Source organism: Bufo gargarizans, chromosome 2, assembly GCF_014858855.1.
Source record: "Bufo gargarizans isolate SCDJY-AF-19 chromosome 2, ASM1485885v1, whole genome shotgun sequence".
In the NCBI taxonomy this organism is placed as follows: Eukaryota; Metazoa; Chordata; class Amphibia; order Anura; family Bufonidae; genus Bufo; species Bufo gargarizans.
The window spans coordinates 85,525,348-85,547,094 of record NC_058081.1 but is presented as its reverse complement, the minus strand read 5'-3'; positions in this window follow the sequence as shown (position 1 = coordinate 85,547,094).

Sequence of the window (21,747 nt, the reverse complement as noted above, 5' to 3'; positions counted from 1 at the left end):
TCAGAGTTCTAAGATGTTTCTCCTTCTCTGTTAAAGGACACAGACAATTAGCTCAGTTATAAAGAAATTAAAATTTTTCCCCACAGATAATTGCCACATTCTCACTCATTTTCCTGCAACTTAGTAGAAGATGTATGCTTTAATATAACTTTCTCCTGACTTTGAGAAACACTGTTTGTGATGATGGATTAATAGGCTTACTTTCCTACCCTTTTAATGGACACCTTCTGGCTGTCCTATGATCAAAATTGTATTCTTTGTCACTTGTCAGCTCTTCTCAAGAAGCACCTGGATGATTATTTAGTGGGACTCACAAGGTTGCATAGTTAATATGGTTGAAATAAGACATCAAGTCCATCAAGGTCAATCAAGGGATAGGTGGGGGTACGAGGAGGTTTAAATAAATATGATATGGTCCATGGATAATAACTAACTTGTTTTTTCAGTTGTGCAGTAAAATCAAATGGAAAATAATGATCATGAGAAGAACTATAAGTAGTGATCAAAAATATTCTACAGAATATCACTCTGATTATAATATTGCTCTTCATTTTTTACTAATACAGCATATAATATACAGTTAGGCCAGACTAAAAGAGCCTTTGAAGAGAGGCTTAGATGACATGGCTTGCCGGGAATAATATTATTTGAATAGTTATCTGGTAGTTTAGAGGGTGGAAGAGTGATTTAAGGGTAAATGAATTGGGTTAAATTGATAAAAGGTGGGTAGCAAGGGGGGTCTGGATCCATTTTAAGGCATAAGACTTAGGTTGAGTAGGCAACAGGTTAGTATGGTGGTTTGAATTGTTTCAACAGTAGTAGTTGGGGATCTTTTGTGATGGCAAGGGGGCTGGGTCCTAGAAGTTGGGCAGTGGCGTTTGTGGAAGGAACTGACAAGGTTCTAGAATTTCTAGGATGGGGAAAACTTAGTTGGGGTCTTCAAATAAGAGCCTAATCTCATCTGAAGAGCAAATATTGGATTAACACACAGAAATGCTAACAAATGGTGCATTTGAACCAGAGTTGAAGGTAAAAGTAAGGAGTTGTGTGTTTAACTTTTGGCAATGGCCGGTTGTGGGCTGAGGAAAATTCTTGACTTTTCTGAGCTTATATGGACTGTTGGAGGTTGTTTATTAAAAGTGAGTTAGAAGAACTCATGTCCCATTGGGCCAACATTGTTTAAAAAATTTGCATGCCAACAAAACCCTCATAATATATGTACACTTTGTAATTTGTAGTTATAGTTATGCTGTTTAAAAGAGACATGCACAAAAACACACATTCCTGTGTGTACCATACCAGGTTAAAATACAATACAATAACATATCTATGTCCTCTAATACAGTAATATACTTCTATACTATATATTAGTCATATATTTTGTGAGATTTTTCCAACACGTGTCGGTAGTTCACACAGAACCAGGTGTAAACATATGTGCCACGCAGTTAGTTGTCTGCTCTCCCGCGGTGAGTCTGGCCACAATATGCTGGCTTCACAGGCGTTGCTCTCTTGTTAAGGCAAGGATGTCATACCAGTCAGGATTTGTGCTGGCATCCCATGCTTCCTAAGGCAGGCTATTTAAACAGGCAGCTGCTGACCACAGGTGCCTGTGATTGGTTTTCTCAGCCTCCCTAGCTATTGTGTGTTTGCCACTCTGCATCACACTGACCTTTGCCTGATTTTGATATGGTCTCTGACTACTGATTTTGCCTCTGAAGTGATCTCCTGGTATTTGACCCTGCTTGTTGTGACGTTACCTATGCCATGTGACTTTGTCTTAGACGTTTTCTCCTGGTTTCGCTTTACAGTATTTGTATCTGATTTTCTGTCTTACTATGCTTTCCCCATTTTGGTTTAGGCACCTGCACTTAGCTAAGTAGGGCCTGTCCTCCAGTTGTGGGCTGTCACGACAGACCATGCATAAAGGTAGGGACAGTGCTACGGGTAGAGCACAGGGCTGCACCGTTCACTACCCTCTCATGACAGAATCATGGGAGTAGAAAATGTCAGCAGGCAAAGGCCAGGTTACAACAAGCAGAGTCAAATAACAGGATGTCACATCAGAGACAAAATCAGTAATCATAAGCAATGTCAAAAAACAGGCAAAGGTCAGTGATCCAAAGTAGCAAACACACAACTCGCTGGTGAGTCTGAGAAAACCAATCACAGAAACATGTGGTCAGCAGCTGCCTGTTTAAATAGCCTGCCTCAGAAGTCATGTGACCCCGGCATAAAGCCTGATTGGTCTGGCATCCCGGCTCCCTGATAGGTCAAGCAGCCATACAATAAAAGTGATTTGTGACAAACTAATTCGTAATGAATCAAATTTCTTGACGAAGTTCGGCGGAGTTGCTAAATCGTATTTTTGAAAATTTCGCTCATCTCTAATAATGATTATTAGAGACGAGCGAATCGAAGCTGACAAAGTCAAATTCGTTCCGAATTTCAGGAAAAGTTAGATTCTGAACGAATGCGAATTTCCTTGCGCTTCATGGTAACGAATCACAATTTTTCATAACATGCTGGATACAATGGCGGCTAAAATGGCAGCTACATGTGTGAGGACATGGGGCAAGGAACTCTAGGAAGGCGGGATGACCCATAATGCCATGCATGCAGCCAATCAGCAGCCAGGCAGCCCGGTGATGTCACAGCCCTATAAATACTGCAGCCATTTTAGAGTCTGCCATTCACTATTGTACTTTGTTCAGGGACAGACATGTATGCGGGCGCTAGGGAGAGTGAAAGAAAAACGAATTGTAAAAAAAAAAAAGGAAAGAAGCGATTTACTAGTGCAGGGAAAGCATAGTGAGAGGAATCATCATTTTACAGGCAGGGAGAGACGTGTGCAGATGCTAGGGAGAGTTATAGGCAAATCCTTATTGTGAAAAAAAGTGATTTACAAAGGCAGGGAAACATTACTTGGGGATCCAGATAGTCTCATAATACAGCTCTGTCATTCCAGCAATGTTATTGGGGTGCAAGTGCTATGTTGAAAAGCCTTTAGTGGCTTTTATCTGTGGAAAAAGATAAATATATGCGCAGGTCCACTTTTGCTGTTAACTGCACTGATATCATTTAGTGGCCTATTTCAATACAATACGAGAAATATTTGCGCAGGTCACTTTTGTTGTTTGCGCTAAAAGCATTTATTGTCATATTTCTAGAGAAAAAGAGAAAAATAGACTTGATAGGTGATATTTGGTGTTATTTGCGCTAAAAGCGTTGCTTGTCATATTTCACTACAATACGAGACAAATAGAAGCAGTTCACATTTGGTGTTATTTGTGCTGAAATCTTTTTTTGTCATATTTCACTACAATACGAGAAAAATAGGCGCAATTCACATTTGGTGTTATTTGCCCTAAAAGTGCTTATTGTCATATATCACTACAATACGAGAAAAACAGACGCAGTTCACATTTGGTGTTATTTGCGCTAAAAGCGTTTATTGCCCTTTAACTGCGAGTGTCTAATTGCACCAAGACTTATCTACTTACAAATTGCTTCCATGAGAAGGAAATGGTGACACCTTACTAATGTAAGAGACTACCCCCCCCCCCCCCATTTTGCTGTATCCCTATCCCTCTGTTTTTTTTCTCTTTCAACTTTACTCTTTTAGTTTCGGCCCTATTGTTAATGGGCCTTCAAGTTCATGTTTATTGAAATAACAGCTAATATCGAGCACTTTGTCTAAAGAAAAAATATGGAATTGCTCCTTATTACTAATCTAATATGTCGACATTCTGTGCTGTAACTTTTGCATTGTATTGTGCACCTCTGACATCTGTTTTATAATACAATGTACAATATAAAATAAAATAAAGAATGAAAAATAAATTAAAGCGTTTATTGCCATATTTCTAGAGAAAAACAGACTTAGTTCATATTTGGTGTTATTTGCGCTAAAGCGTTCTCGTCATATTTCACTACAATACGAGAAAAATAAATACAGTTCACATTTGGTGTTATTTGTGCTAAGAGCGTTTATTGCCATATTTCTAGAGAAAAAGAGAAAAATAGACTTAGTTCATATTTGGTGTTATTTGCTCTAAAGCGTTTCATGTCATATTTTGCTACAATACCAGAAAAATAGATGCAGTTTACATTTGGTGTTATTTGCGCTGAAAGCGTTTCTTGCCATATTTCACTGCAATATGAGAAAAATAGATGCAATTCACAATTGGTGTTATTTTCCCTAAAAGTGTTTATTGTCATATTTCACTACAATACGAGAAAAATAGACGCAGTTCACATTTGCTGTTATTTGCATTAAAAGCGTATATTGCCATATATCTAGAGAAAAAGAGAAAAATAGACTAATTTCATATTTGCTGTTATTTTCCCTAAAAGCATTTACAATACAAGAAGAATAGAGGCAGTTCACATTTGGTGTATTTGCGCTGAAAGCGTTTCTTGTCATATTTCACTACAAGAAAAATAGAGGCAGTTTCACATTTGGTGTTATTTGGGCTAAAAGCGTTTGTCATATTTCTAGAGAAAAAGAGAAAAATATTTGCAGTTCACTTTTTCTGTTATTTACGCTGAAATCGTTTAGTTGCCAATTTCAAATCCTTTAGTTGCCTATCTCAGTAAAAACAAAAACATTTATTTGGGGCTTTTAGGGGTGTTTTAAAGTGTTTTAAATGTATTTAGTTTCAGCTAAAGGTATGTCAGACAGAGAAGTGCCAGGCCCTGCACAGATGAGTGTCAGAGGCATAAATGATTCTGAGTAAGGGTGTGTGGCAGCAGGGGATTCTTCCTGAGGCCTCAGGTCACATGTCAGATAAAGGTTGTGTCTTGACCAGCAACCCAGCGGTTCTTAATTGGTTGACTGGATCTTCGACAGCAGCACCAGCAGCCTGAGTTTAGAGTCGCTGATGAGTAGCTTTCTTCACCCGCAAAGTGAAGAAACTACTCACCAACAGCAGAAGGTAGACCTGGAGCAGGACCTTAACCAGCAGGTGGTGGCATAGTTTTAGAGCACCCAGCCAGCCGTCATAGAAGATCCGCTGGACTACTGGGCAGCCAAACTGGATTTGTGGATGCAACTGACCGAGTTTGCCTAGAAAAACTGTCCTGCCCGGCCAGTAGTGTGGCATCAGAGCAAGTGTTTAGTGGGGGGCGGGGGCCATAGTTACCCCAAGAAGAACTCGCCTGTCCACCCAAAATGTGTAGAGACTTACATTTGTCAAGATGAATCAGGAGTGGATCAGCTAGGATTTCCACCCACCAATGCCTGATGCATCAGATTAGATCATCCATCTCCGCACTATGTCACCGTGCCACTCTGTGGTATCATGCTGCTGCTCTTGCTGCCATGTCCACAGTATGTCACCATGCCACTCTGTGGCCTCCTGATGCTGCCATCTCCACACTATGTCACCGTGCCACTTTGTGGCCTCCTAATGCTGCCATGTCCACACTATGTCACCTTGCCACTCTGTGGTATCATGCTGCTGCTATTGCTGCCATCTCGACACTGTCACTTTGCCACTCTGTGACCTCCTGATTCTGCCATGTCCACACTATGTTATCATGCCACTCTGTGGTATCATGCTGCTGCTGTCATCTCCACACTATGTCACCTTGCCACTCTGTGACCTCCCGATGCTGCCATCTCCACACTATGTCACCGTGCCACTCTGTGGCTTAATCATACTGCTGCTGTCACCTCCACGCTTTGTCATTGTGCCACTCTGTGGCATCCTGATGCTGCTGCCACCTCCAGACCCTGTCATTGCGCCACTTGGTGGTCTCCTCATGCTGCTTCTACCTCACAACTATGGGGCCACTCTGTAGACTTCTCATGCTGTTACCACCCTCCCCACTGTATGACGGGGTCGCTATTGTCCTTGTTTGACCTTCTTGAAATCCCCATTTATTTGACCCTTCTTCTTATCTGTCAGAAGGATGGAAAAATGAGACTTACAACGGATCCTGTCTGTGTAGCAGCTGTAAGGCCTGTATGGTCGCATCAGAATTGGCTTATGATTTGGTAGCCAAAAGCAGGGGTGGGTATAAAACACAGTAGCAATGCAAATATTACATTCACGTGTCATCTCGGTTTTAGATCCACTCCTGTTTTTTTGGCATTACCAATAATCATGGATTACTGAGCAAATGCTGACCGAGTTAAGGCATATGTGTCACGATCAGTGTGTGTGGGGGGAGGGGGGAACTCCACACTGAACACAGGAGGGAAGGGGAACAGTAACTGGGCCTGGAATCTAGAGAAGAAACAGGTCATCTCCTACCTAATCTGGACCCTGACTACCTATCAATATGAATAGACCTTGAAGGTAGGAATATTCATATTCAGGAAACGTAGGCCCTGACTTTCCTATAATGCCCTGGAATAAGGCTAGGACCAGAGACAACCCATTCCTCCACAGATGGACGAATGGAAGTATCTGTCCCTGTCTCAGGCTCAGATACAACAACAGGGAATATAACCAACACAAACAAACGCAACACTTAACTTCTGTAGAGATGGACAAACAGGAACACCAGAGACAACCTCACACCAGCTTAGCCAAACCCAAATTAAGCTATCTACTGCATAGTCAGAAGGGTGGGGTCAGACTATAAAGGGTAGAAGTGATGACCACTGAGCAACAGCTGAGAAAAGGGAAGTGGTCATTAACCCTATTAACACTGACTCGAGACAAATCAAGGTTGCTGTTAGATTCCTTCAAGCTCAGCTAGTCTCCCTGATCTCCTGACACCAGTCACCTGAGGGACCGTGACGGGACCCCCCCTTCTATGGGCGACCTCTGGGCATCCAGGACCGACCTTATCAGGATGGGCTCTGTGAAAAGCCTTCACCAGACTATTTGCATTAACATTGGACGCTGGAACCCACATTATCTCCTCTAGGCCTTAACCCTTCCAGTGGACGAGATACTGGAGAGATCTACAGAGAAGTCAGGAGTCCACAATCCTACTGATATGAAATTCTCAATTACCATCCACCATGACAGGAGTGGGAGGCAAGGAGGAGGGCTCAACAGGTTCAACACGTTTCTTCAACAACGACATATGAAATACGTTATGAATTTTCAAAGCCTAGGAAAGTTCAAGACGGAAGGCTACAGGGTTAACAATGGCAGTGATCTTATATTGACCAATAAATCTTGGGCCCAACTTCCAAGAAGGTACCTTAAGCTTAATGTTTCTTGTGGACAGCCACACAGAATCACCTACTCTAAGGTCCGGACTATTCATACGTCTCTTGTCAGCCACACGCTTATACCTGTTGCCCATCTTTTTCAGGTTATTTAGAATTTTCCGCTAAATCGAAGACAAAGAGGAAAATCATTCCTCCTCAGGAATACTGGAAGTTTGAGAACCAGAAAATGTGCCAAATTTTGGATGGAATCCATATGCCCCAAAAAACGGCGACTTATCAGTGGACTCCTGTCTACGGTTATTAATAGCAAACTCAGCTAAAGACAAGAATGAAGACCACTCCTCCTGGTTCTCCAAAACAAAACATCTCAAGTAAGTCTCCAGATTCGGATTGGTGCTGTCCGTTCGACTGAGGATGAAAAGTCGAAGAAAAGGACAATTGTACCCCCAGTCGAGTACAGAACGTTTTCCAGAATCTGGAAACAAACTGAGTCCCCCGATCAGACACCACATCAGAGGGAATACCATGTAGTTTCACAATGTTATCGGCAAACACCTGTACAAGAGTTTTGGCCCTAGGTAGAGCAGGCAATGCTATAAAATGTGCCATTTTGCTAAACCGATCAACTACCACCAGGATTCGGTAAATCCGTGATAAAGTCCATGGAAAAATGCATACAAGGTCTGGACGGGATAGGTAACGGAAGAAGAGATCCAGGAGGCCAAGTATGTGTCACGTTAGCACGAGCACAGGTACAACAGGCTGACACATAGTCCTCAGCACACTTACGCAGCCCCGGCCACCAAAATCTGCACAAGATGAGATTGACAGTGGATATACTCCCAGGGTGTCCAGCCAAGACAGTACAGTGATGTTTCTCAAATACCTTGTGATGTAAGTCTGAAGGAACAAACTATTTCCCTGGAGGACAAGAGTCCGGTGCATCCTCTGGGGCCTCCAACACAGCCTTAAGATCAGGATATAGGGCAGATATGACTACCCCTTCATACAAAATAGAACTAGGATCTTTAGAATCACCCCCACTCCCAGAAAAGCTGCGTGAAAAAGCATCCACCTTGACGTTCTTAACCCCAGGGCGGTAGGTGACAATGAAGTGTAATCTGGTGAAAAACAGCAACCATCTGGCCTGCCTTGGATTCAGTTGTTTAGCTGACTCAAGGTAAGCCAGATTTTTGTGATCAATAATTACCGTAATAGGATGAATAGCTCCTTCCAACCAATGGTGCCATTCTTCAAAAGCCAACTTAATGGCCATCAATTCCCTATTACCCACGTCATAATTTCTTTTAGCAGTTGAGAGCTTTTTAGAGAAAAAAGCACATGGTTGCCATTTACTAGGTAAAGGACCTTGCCACAAAACTGCTCCCACCCCTACCTTGGATGCGTCAACCTCTACAATGAATGGGTGAGACACATCCGGTTGCACCAGAATAGGAGCAGAAGCAAAAGATTCCTTCATAGCAGAAAAGGCTTGTAATGCCGCCTCAGACCAAACAGAGAAATCGACCCCCTTCCTAGGCATTTTGTTAAAAGTTTAACCACAGTTGAATAGTTCAAGATTAATTTACAGTAGTAGTTGGTGAATCCCAAAAAACGCAAAAGTGCTTTTAGATTTTCAGGTCGATCTCAGTCCAACACCGCACAAACTTTCTCGGGATCTATATACGAAAACCCGAGGATGAGAGCAGGTAACCCAGGACTTTCACTTCCTGAATAGCAAAAACACATTTTTCCATCTTCTTATACAATTTACTCTCTCTTAGGATCTGTAATACCTCTCTCACATGATCCTGATGAGTCTTTATGTCTGGAGAATAAATGAGTATGTCATCCAGGCAAGATCAGATTCTCAAAATGACCCTCGGGGGTATTAAAGGCTGACTTCCATTCGTCCCCCTCTTTGATCCTTACCAAATTATATGCCCTCCTCAGATCCAATTTAGAGAACACCTTGGCACCGACAATTTAATTAAACAAATCTAGAATCAAAGGAAGGGGGTAAGGATCATGGACGGAAATATGGTTGAGCTCACAGAAGTCCAGACATGGTCTAAGGATACCATCTTTTTTTTTTACAAAGAGAAACCCAGCAGCAACTGGGGATTTGGATGATCTGATATGACCCTTCGCCAAGCTCTCGGTGATATACTCTCGCATAGCCTTTCTTTCAGGTTCCAAAAGACTATACAATCGAGATTTGGCCAGTTTAGCTCCAGGAATAAGGTTGACAGGACAATTATACTCCCGATGCGGGAGTAACTCCTGGTTACCACTCTAAGAAAAAAAATCTAAAAATTTGGAAATGAACAAGGGTACAGTTTTAGTAGTGACCACAGAGAAAGACGCATTAAGACAGTCGTCCATGGAAAAATCACTCCAATCGAGAATTTGTCTCGCCTGCCAGTCGATGGTAGGGTATGTTTGCTTAACCATGGCAAGCCGAAAACCATCGGAGCAGGCAGACCCTCCAACACATAACTCCTAAATGGATGTCATTTACCACCTGTGACAGGCATTTTTGGGTAAGAGGTGCAGAATTAATTGCAAAGACAGAAATGCTTTAGTCAACCCATGAATACGAACAATCTGTCCATCAATCAGGTTAACCCCAGCCCCACTGTCGTCAAATACCTCGATTTCCACAGTTGTGGACTCTAGCACCACCTTGGCAGACAGGAGAAATCTGTTATTAACAGTAAATGACAAAAGAAAGTTTTCTTGCTCCTCACTAGGGATGAGCGAACTCGAACTGTATAGTTCGGGTTCGTACCGAATTTTGGGGTGTCCGTGACACGGACCCGAACCCGGACATTTTCGTAAAAGTCCGGGTTCGGGTTCGGTGTTCGTCGCTTTCTTGGCGCTTTTGTGACGCTTTCTTGGCGCTTTTTGAAAGGCTGCAAAGCAGCCAATCAACAAGCGTCATACTACTTGCCCCAAGAGGCCGTCACAGCCATGCCTACTATTGGCATGGCTGTGATTGGCCAGAGCACCATGTGACCCAGCCTCTATTTAAGCTGGAGTCACATAGCGCCGCCCGTCACTCTGCTCTGATTAGCGTAGGGAGAGGTTGCGGATGCGACAGTAGGGCGAGATTAGGCAGATTAACTCCTCCAAAGGACTTCACTTGATTAATCGATCGATCTGCAGCTGTGCATCATTGAGCTGCTGAAATTCAAATGCTCACTCACTGTTTTTAGGCTGCCCAGACCGTTTGTCAGTCACTTTTTTCTGGGGTGATCGGCGGCCATTTTGTGTCTTGTGCGGTGCTGCGACCAAGTGCATCCAAGCTGCGACCAAGTGCATTTAACCCTCAATGGTGTGGTTGTTTTTTGGCTAAAGCCTACATCAGGGTGAAGCTGTCACACCAAGTGCATTTAACCAGCAATAGTCTGTTCATTTTTTGGCCATATACTAAATCAGGGGCAAGCTGCGCCTGTCACCAAGTGCATTTAACCCTCAATGGTGTGGTTGTTTTTTGGCTAAAGCCTACATCAGGGTGAAGCTGTCACACCAAGTGCATTTAACCAGCAATAGTCTGTTTATTTTTTGGCCATATACTACATCAGGGGCAAGCTGCGCCCGTCACCAAGTGCATTTAACCCTCAGTAGTGTGGTTCGTCAAGCTGTGACACCAAGTGCATTTAACCAGCAATAGTCTGTTCATTTTTTGGCCATATACTACATCAGGGGCAAGCTGCGCCCGTCACCAAGTGCATTTAACCCTCAGTAGTGTGGTTGGTCAAGCTATCACACCAAGTGCATTTAACCAGCAATAGTCTGTTCATTTTTTGGCCATATACTACATCAGGGGCAAGCTGCGCCCGTCACCAAGTGCATTTAACCAGCAATAGTCTGTTCATTTTTTGGCCATATACTACATCAGGGGCAAGCTGCGCCCGTCACCAAGTGCATTTAACCCTCAGTAGTGTGGTTGGTCAAGCTGTGACACCAAGTGCATTTAACCAGCAATAGTCTGTTCATTTTTTGGCCATATACTACATCAGGGGCAAGCTGCGCCCGTCACCAAGTGCATTTAACCCTCAGTAGTGTGGTTGGTCAAGCTATCACACCAAGTGCATTTAACCAGCAATAGTCTGTTCATTTTTTGGCCATATACTAAATCAGGGGCAAGCTGCGTCCGTCACCAAGTGCATTTAACCAGCAATAGTCTGTTCATTTTTTGGCCATATACTACATCAGGGGCAAGCTGCGCCCGTCACCAAGTGCATTTAACCCTCAGTAGTGTGGTTCGTCAAGCTGTGACACCAAGTGCATTTAACCAGCAATAGTCTGTTCATTTTTTGGCCATATACTACATCAGGGGCAAGCTGCGCCCGTCACCAAGTGCATTTAACCCTCAGTAGTGTGGTTCGTCAAGCTGTCACACCAAGTGCATTTAACCAGCAATAGTGTGGTTATTTTTTGGCCATATCCCAGTCTAATTCTGTCACTAAATCCATACCGGTCACCCAGCGCTTAAATACTAGGCCTCAAATTTATATCCCGCTAAATCTCTCGTTACCGCTGTCCTGTTGTGGCTGGGAAAGTTATTTAGTGTCCGTCAAAGCACATTTTTTGTTCTGGGTTGAAGTACAATTCCCAATTTAGCAATTTCATAATTTAGTGGTTCCTGCTATATCAGAGCTATTTGAAATCTATCCCTAAAAGGGTATATAATATTCAAGGTGCACATAGGGTCATTCAGAATAACTTCACACACACGCTACTGTGCATTTCCAAGTCTAATTCTGTCACTAAATCCATACCGGTCACTCAGCGCCTAAATACTAGGCCTCAAATTTATATCCCGCTAAATCTCTCGTTACCGCTGTCCTGTTGTGGCTGGGAAAGTTATTTAGTGTCCGTCAAAGCACATTTTTTGTTCTGGGTTGAAATACAATTCCCAATTTAGCAATTTCATAATTTAGTGGTTTCTGCTATATCAGAGCTATTTGAAATCTATCCCTAAAAGGGTATATAATATTCAAGGTGCACATAGGGTCATTCAGAATAACTTCACACACACGCTACTGTGCATTTCCAAGTCTAATTCTGTCGCTAAATCCATACCGGTCACCCAGCGCCTAAATACTAGGCCTCAAATTTATATCCCGCTAAATCTCTCGTTACCGCTGTACTGTTGTGGCTGGGAAAGTTATTTAGTGTCCGTCAAAGCACATTTTTTGTTCTGGGTTGAAGTACAATTCCCAATTTAGAAATTTCATAATTTAGTGGTTCCTGCTATATCAGAGCTATTTGAAATCTATCCCTAAAAGGGTATATAATATTCAAGGTGCACATAGGGTCATTCAGAATAACTTCACACACACGCTACTGTGCATTTCCAAGTCTAATTCTGTCGCTAAATCCATACCGGTCACCCAGCGCCTAAATAATAGGCCTCAAATTTATATCCCGCTAAATCTCTCGTTACCGCTGTCCTGTTGTGGCTGGGAAAGTTATTTAGTGTCCGTCAAAGCACATTTTTTGTTCTGGGTTGAAGTACAATTCCCAATTTAGCAATTTCATAATTTAGTGGTTCCTGCTATATCAGAGCTATTTGAAATCTATCCCTAAAAGGGTATATAATATTCAAGGTGCACATAGGGTCATTCAGAATAACTTCACACACACGCTACTGTGCATTTCCAAGTCTAATTCTGTCGCTAAATCCATACCGGTCACCCAGCGCCTAAATACTAGGCCTCAAATATTATATCCCGCTAAATCTCTCGTTACCGCTGTCCTGTTGTGGCTGGGAAAGTTATTTAGTGTCCGTCAAAGCACATTTTTTGTTCTGGGTTGAAGTACAATTCCCAATTTAGCAATTTCATAATTTAGTGGTTCCTGCTATATCAGAGCTATTTGAAATCTATCCCTAAAAGGGTATATAATATTCAAGGTGCACATAGGGTCATTCAGAATAACTTCACACACACGCTACTGTGCATTTCCAAGTCTAATTCTGTCGCTAAATCCATACCGGTCACCCAGCGCCTAAATACTAGGCCTCAAATATTATATCCCGCTAAATCTCTCGTTACCGCTGTCCTGTTGTGGCTGGGAAAATTATTTAGTGTCCGTCAAAGCACATTTTTTGTTCTGGGTTGAAGTACAATTCCCAATTTAGCAATTTCATAATTTAGTGGTTTCTGCTATATCAGAGCTATTTGAAATCTATCCCTAAAAGGGTATATAATATTCAAGGTGCACATAGGGTCATTCAGAATAACTTCACACACACGCTACTGTGCATTTCCAAGTCTAATTCTGTCGCTAAATCCATACCGGTCACCCAGCGCCTAAATACTAGGCCTCAAATTTATATCCCGCTAAATCTCTCGTTACCGCTGTACTGTTGTGGCTGGGAAAGTTATTTAGTGTCCGTCAAAGCACATTTTTTGTTCTGGGTTGAAGTACAATTCCCAATTTAGCAATTTCATAATTTAGTGGTTCCTGCTATATCAGAGCTATTTGAAATCTATCCCTAAAAGGGTATATAATATTCAAGGTGCACATAGGGTCATTCAGAATAACTTCACACACACGCTACTGTGCATTTCCAAGTCTAATTCTGTCACTAAATCCATACCGGTCACCCAGCGCCTAAATACTAGGCCTCAAATTTATATCCCGCTAAATCTCTCGTTACCGCTGTCCTGTTGTGGCTGGGAAAGTTATTTAGTGTCCGTCAAAGCACATTTTTTGTTCTGGGTTGAAATACAATTCCCAATTTAGCAATTTCATAATTTAGTGGTTCCTGCTATATCAGAGCTATTTGAAATCTATCCCTAAAAGGGTATATAATATTCAAGGTGCACATAGGGTCATTCAGAATAACTTCACACACACGCTACTGTGCATTTCCAAGTCTAATTCTGTCGCTAAATCCATACCGGTCACCCAGCGCCTAAATACTAGGCCTCAAATTTATATCCCGCTAAATCTCTCGTTACCGCTGTCCTGTTGTGGCTGGGAAAGTTATTTAGTGTCCGTCAAAGCACATTTTTTGTTCTGGGTTGAAGTACAATTCCCAATTTAGCAATTTCATAATTTAGTGGTTCCTGCTATATCAGAGCTATTTGAAATCTATCCCTAAAAGGGTATATAATATTCAAGGTGCACATAGGGTCATTCAGAATAACTTCACACACACGCTACTGTGCATTTCCAAGTCTAATTCTGTCACTAAATCCATACCGGTCACCCAGCGCCTAAATACTAGGCCTCAAATTTATATCCCGCTAAATCTCTCGTTACCGCTGTCCTGTTGTGGCTGGGAAAGTTATTTAGTGTCCGTCAAAGCACATTTTTTGTTCTGGGTTGAAATACAATTCCCAATTTAGCAATTTCATAATTTAGTGGTTTCTGCTATATCAGAGCTATTTGAAATCTATCCCTAAAAGGGTATATAATATTCAAGGTGCACATAGGGTCATTCAGAATAACTTCACACACACGCTACTGTGCATTTCCAAGTCTGATTCTGTCACTAAATCCATACCGGTCACCCAGCGCCTAAATACTAGGCCTCAAATTTATATCCCGCTAAATCTCTCGTTACCGCTGTCCTGTTGTGGCTGGGAAAGTTATTTAGTGTCCGTCAAAGCACATTTTTTGTTCTGGGTTGAAGTACAATTCCCAATTTAGCAATTTCATAATTTAGTGGTTCCTGCTATATCAGAGCTATTTGAAATCTATCCCTAAAAGGGTATATAATATTCAAGGTGCACATAGGGTCATTCAGAATAACTTCACACACACGCTACTGTGCATTTCCAAGTCTAATTCTGTCGCTAAATCCATACCGGTCACCCAGCGCCTAAATACTAGGCCTCAAATTTATATCCCGCTAAATCTCTCGTTACCGCTGTCCTGTTGTGGCTGGGAAAGTTATTTAGTGTCCGTCAAAGCACATTTTTTGTTCTGGGTTGAAATACAATTCCCAATTTAGCAATTTCATAATTTAGTGGTTCCTGCTATATCAGAGCTATTTGAAATCTATCCCTAAAAGGGTATATAATATTCAAGGTGCACATAGGGTCATTCAGAATAACTTCACACACACGCTACTGTGCATTTCCAAGTCTAATAATGTCGCTAAATCCATACCGGTCACCCAGCGCTTAAATACTAGGCCTCAAATATTATATCCCGCTAAATCTCTCGTTACCGCTGTCCTGTTGTGGCTGGGAAAGTTATTTAGTGTCCGTCAAAGCACATTTTTTGTTCTGGGTTGAAGTACAATTCCCAATTTAGCAATTTCATAATTTAGTGGTTCCTGCTATATCAGAGCTATTTGAAATCTATCCCTAAAAGGGTATATAATATTCAAGGTGCACATAGGGTCATTCAGAATAACTTCACACACACGCTACTGTGCATTTCCAAGTCTAATTCTGTCGCTAAATCCATACCGGTCACCCAGCGCCTAAATACTAGGCCTCAAATATTATATCCCGCTAAATCTCTCGTTACCGCTGTCTCGTTGTGGCTGGGAAAATTATTTAGTGTCCGTCAAAGCACATTTTTTGTTCTGGGTTGAAGTACAATTCCCAATTTAGCAATTTCATAATTTAGTGGTTTCTGCTATATCAGAGCTATTTGAAATCTATCCCTAAAAGGGTATATAATATTCAAGGTGCACATAGGGTCATTCAGAATAACTTCACACACACGCTACTGTGCATTTCCAAGTCTAATTCTGTCGCTAAATCCATACCGGTCACCCAGCGCCTAAATACTAGGCCTCAAATTTATATCCCGCTAAATCTCTCGTTACCGCTGTACTGTTGTGGCTGGGAAAGTTATTTAGTGTCCGTCAAAGCACATTTTTTGTTCTGGGTTGAAGTACAATTCCCAATTTAGCAATTTCATAATTTAGTGGTTCCTGCTATATCAGAGCTATTTGAAATCTATCCCTAAAAGGGTATATAATATTCAAGGTGCACATAGGGTCATTCAGAATAACTTCACACACACGCTACTGTGCATTTCCAAGTCTAATTCTGTCACTAAATCCATACCGGTCACCCAGCGCCTAAATACTAGGCCTCAAATTTATATCCCGCTAAATCTCTCGTTACCGCTGTCCTGTTGTGGCTGGGAAAGTTATTTAGTGTCCGTCAAAGCACATTTTTTGTTCTGGGTTGAAATACAATTCCCAATTTAGCAATTTCATAATTTAGTGGTTCCTGCTATATCAGAGCTATTTGAAATCTATCCCTAAAAGGGTATATAATATTCAAGGTGCACATAGGGTCATTCAGAATAACTTCACACACACGCTACTGTGCATTTCCAAGTCTAATTCTGTCGCTAAATCCATACCGGTCACCCAGCGCCTAAATACTAGGCCTCAAATTTATATCCCGCTAAATCTCTCGTTACCGCTGTACTGTTGTGGCTGGGAAAGTTATTTAGTGTCCGTCAAAGCACATTTTTTGTTCTGGGTTGAAGTACAATTCCCAATTTAGCAATTTCATAATTTAGTGGTTCCTGCTATATCAGAGCTATTTGAAATCTATCCCTAAAAGGGTATATAATATTCAAGGTGCACATAGGGTCATTCAGAATAACTTCACACACACGCTACTGTGCATTTCCAAGTCTAATTCTGTCACTAAATCCATACCGGTCACCCAGCGCCTAAATACTAGGCCTCAAATTTATATCCCGCTAAATCTCTCGTTACCGCTGTCCTGTTGTGGCTGGGAAAGTTATTTAGTGTCCGTCAAAGCACATTTTTTGTTCTGGGTTGAAATACAATTCCCAATTTAGCAATTTCATAATTTAGTGGTTTCTGGTATATCAGAGCTATTTGAAATCTATCCCTAAAAGGGTATATAATATTCAAGGTGCACATAGGGTCATTCAGAATAACTTCACACACACGCTACTGTGCATTTCCAAGTCTGATTCTGTCACTAAATCCATACCGGTCACCCAGCGCCTAAATACTAGGCCTCAAATTTATATCCCGCTAAATCTCTCGTTACCGCTGTCCTGTTGTGGCTGGGAAAGTTATTTAGTGTCCGTCAAAGCACATTTTTTGTTCTGGGTTGAAGTACAATTCCCAATTTAGCAATTTCATAATTTAGTGGTTCCTGCTATATCAGAGCTATTTGAAATCTATCCCTAAAAGGGTATATAATATTCAAGGTGCACATAGGGTCATTCAGAATAACTTCACACACACGCTACTGTGCATTTCCAAGTCTAATTCTGTCGCTAAATCCATACCGGTCACCCAGCGCCTAAATACTAGGCCTCAAATTTATATCCCGCTAAATCTCTCGTTACCGCTGTCCTGTTGTGGCTGGGAAAGTTATTTAGTGTCCGTCAAAGCACATTTTTTGTTCTGGGTTGAAATACAATTCCCAATTTAGCAATTTCATAATTTAGTGGTTCCTGCTATATCAGAGCTATTTGAAATCTATCCCTAAAAGGGTATATAATATTCAAGGTGCACATAGGGTCATTCAGAATAACTTCACACACACGCTACTGTGCATTTCCAAGTCTAATTCTGTCGCTAAATCCATACCGGTCACCCAGCGCCTAAATACTAGGCCTCAAATTTATATCCCGCTAAATCTCTCGTTACCGCTGTACTGTTGTGGCTGGGAAAGTTATTTAGTGTCCGTCAAAGCACATTTTTTGTTCTGGGTTGAAGTACAATTCCCAATTTAGCAATTTCATAATTTAGTGGTTCCTGCTATATCAGAGCTATTTGAAATCTATCCCTAAAAGGGTATATAATATTCAAGGTGCACATAGGGTCATTCAGAATAACTTCACACACACGCTACTGTGCATTTCCAAGTCTAATTCTGTTACTAAATCCATACCGGTCACCCAGCGCCTAAATACTAGGCCTCAAATTTATATCCCGCTAAATCTCTCGTTACCGCTGTCCTGTTGTGGCTGGGAAAGTTATTTAGTGTCCGTCAAAGCACATTTTTTGTTCTGGGTTGAAATACAATTCCCAATTTAGCAATTTCATAATTTAGTGGTTTCTGCTATATCAGAGCTATTTGAAATCTATCCCTAAAAGGGTATATAATATTCAAGGTGCACATAGGGACATTCAGAATAACTTCACACACACGCTACTGTGCATTTCCAAGTCTAATTCTGTTAGTAAATCCATACCGGTCACCCAGCGCCTAAATACTAGGCCTCAAATTTATATCCCGCTGAATTTGAATACAATACATTGGGCCAAATAATATTTTTGTTGTTGTGGTGAACCATAACAATGAGAAAAACATCTAGTAAGGGACGCGGACGTGGACATGGTCGTGGTGGTGTTAGTGGACCCTCTGGTGCTGGGAGAGGACGTGGCCGTTCTGCCACATCCACACGTCCTAGTGTACCAACTACCTCAGGTCCCAGTAGCCGCCAGAATTTACAGCGATATATGGTGGGGCCCAATGCCGTTCTAAGGATGGTAAGGCCTGAGCAGGTACAGGCATTAGTCAATTGGGTGGCCGACAGTGGATCCAGCACGTTCACATTATCTCCCACCCAGTCTTCTGCAGAAAGCCTGAAAACCAACCAGCGCCTGAAAACCAACCCCATCAGTCTGTCACATCACCCCCATGCATACCAGGGAAACTGTCTGAGCCTCAAGTTATGCAGCAGTCTCTTATGCTGTTTGAAGACTCCGCTGGCAGGGTTTCCCAAGGGCATCCACCTAGCCCTTCCCCAGCGGTGAAAGATATAGAATGCACTGACGCACAACCACTTATGTTTCCTGATGATGAGGACATGGGAATACCACCTCAGCATGTCTCTGATGATGACGAAACACAGGTGCCAACTGCTGCGTCTTTCTGCAGTGTGCAGACTGAACAGGAGGTCAGGGATCAAGACTGGGAGGAAGACGATGCAGGGGATGATGAGGTCCTAGACCCCACATGGAATGAAGGTCGTGCCACTGACTTTCACAGTTCGGAGGAAGAGGCAGTGGTGAGACCGAGCCAACAGCGTAGCAAAAGAGGGAGCAGTGGGCAAAAGCAGAACACCCGCCGCCAAGAGACTCCGCCTGCTACTGCCCGCCGCCATCTGGGACCGAGCACCCCAAAGGCAGCTTCAAGGAGTTCCCTGGCATGGCACTTCTTCAAACAATGTGCTGACGACAAGACCCGAGTGGTTTGCACGCTGTGCCATCAGAGCCTTAAGCGAGGCATTAACGTTCTGAACCTGAGCACAACCTGCATGACCAGGCACCTGCATGCAAAGCATGAACTGCAGTGGAGTAAACACCTTAAAACCAAGGAAGTCACTCAGGCTCCCCCTGCTACCTTTTCTGCTGCTGCCGCCTCGGCCTCTTCTGCTGCTGCCGCCTCGGCCTCTTCCTCCGCCTCTGGAGGAACGTTGGCACCTGCCGCCCAGCAAACAGGGGATGTACCACGAACACCACCACCTCCGTCACCAAGCGTCTCAACCATGTCACACGGCAGCGTTCAGCTCTCCATCTCACAAACATTTGAGAGAAAGCGTAAATTCCCACCTAGCCACCCTCGATCCCTGGCCCTGAATGCCAGCATTTCTAAACTACTGGCCTATGAAATGCTGTCATTTAGGCTGGTGGACACAGACAGCTTCAAACAGCTCATGTCGCTTGCTGTCCCACAGTATGTTGTTCCCAGCCGCCACTACTTCTCCAAGAGAGCCGTGCCTTCCCTGCACAACCAAGTATCCAATAAAATCAAGTGTGCACTGCGCAACGCCATCTGTGGCAAGGTCCACCTAACCACAGATACGTGGACCAGTAAGCACGGCCAGGGACGCTATATCTCCCTAACTGCACACTGGGTAAATGTAGTGGCAGCTGGGCCCCAGGCGGAGAGCTGTTTGGCGCACGTCCTTCCGCCGCCAAGGATCGCAGGGCAACATTCTTTGCCTCCTGTTGCCACCATCTCCTTCTCGGCTTCCTCCTCCTCTTCTTCCACCTGCTCATCCAGTCAGCCACACACCTTCACCACCAACTTCAGCACAGCCCGGGGTAAACGTCAGCAGGCCATTCTGAAACTCATATGTTTGGGGGACAGGCCCCACACCGCACAGGAGTTGTGGCGGGGTATAGAACAACAGACCGACGAGTGGTTGCTGCCGGTGAGCCTCAAGCCCGGCCTGGTGGTGTGCGATAATGGGCGAAATCTCGTTGCAGCTCTGGGACTAGCCAATTTGACGCACATCCCTTGCTTGGCGCATGTGCTGAATTTGGTGGTGCAGAAGTTCATTCACAACTACCCCGACATGTCAGAGCTGCTGCATAAAGTGCGGGCCGTCTGTTCGCGCTTCCGGTGTTCACATCCTGCTGCTGCTCGCCTGTCTGCGCTACAGCGTAACTTCGGCCTTCCCGCTCACCGCCTCATATGCGACGTGCCCACCAGGTGGAACTCCACCTTGCACATGCTGGACAGACTGTGCGAGCAGCAGCAGGCCATAGTGGAGTTTCAGCTGCAGCACGCACGGGTCAGTCGCACTACAGAACAGCACCACTTCACCACCAATGACTGGGCCTCCATGCGAGACCTGTGTGCCCTGTTGCGCTGTTTCGAGTACTCCACCAACATGGCCAGTGGCGATGACGCCGTTATCAGCGTTACAATACCACTTCTATGTCTCCTTGAGAAAACACTTAGGGCGATGATGCAAGAGGAGGTGGCCCAGGAGGAGGAGGAGGAGGAGGATGAGGAAGAGGGGTCATTTTTAGCACTTTCAGGCCAGTCTCTTCGAAGTGACTCAGAGGGAGGTTTTTGGCAACAGCAGAGGCCAGGTACAAATGTGGCCAGACAGGGCCCACTACTGGAGGACGAGGAGGACGAGGATGAGGAGGAGGTGGAGGAGGATGAGGATGAAGCATGGCCACAGCGGGGTGGCACCCAACGCAGCTCGGGTCCATCACTGGTGAGTGGCTGGGGGGAAAGGCAGGACGATGACGATACGCCTCCCACAGAGGACAGCTTGTCCTTACCCCTGGGCAGCCTGGCACACATGAGCGACTACATGCTGCAGTGCCTGCGCAACGACAGCAGAGTTGCCCACATTTTAACCTGTGCGGACTACTGGGTTGCCACCCTGCTGGATCCACGCTACAAAGACAATGTGCCCACCTTACTTCCTGCACTGGAGCGTGATAGGAAGATGCGCGAGTACAAGCGCACGTTGGTAGACGCGCTACTGAGAGCATTCCCAAATGTGACAGGGGAACAAGTGGAAGCCCAAGGCCAAGGCAGAGGAGGAGCAAGAGGTCACCAAGGCAGCTGTGTCAATGCCAGCTCCTTTGAGGGCAGGGTTAGCATGGCAGAGATGTGGAAAACTTTTGTCAACACGCCACAGCTAACTGCACCACCACCTGATACGCAACGTGTTAGCAGGAGGCAACATTTCACTAACATGGTGGAACAGTACGTGTGCACACCCCTCCACGTACTGACTGATGGTTCGGCCCCATTCAACTTCTGGGTCTCTAAATTGTCCACGTGGCCAGAGCTAGCCTTTTATGCCTTGGAGGTGCTGGCCTGCCCGGCGGCCAGCGTTTTGTCTGAACGTGTATTCAGCACGGCAGGGGGCGTCAT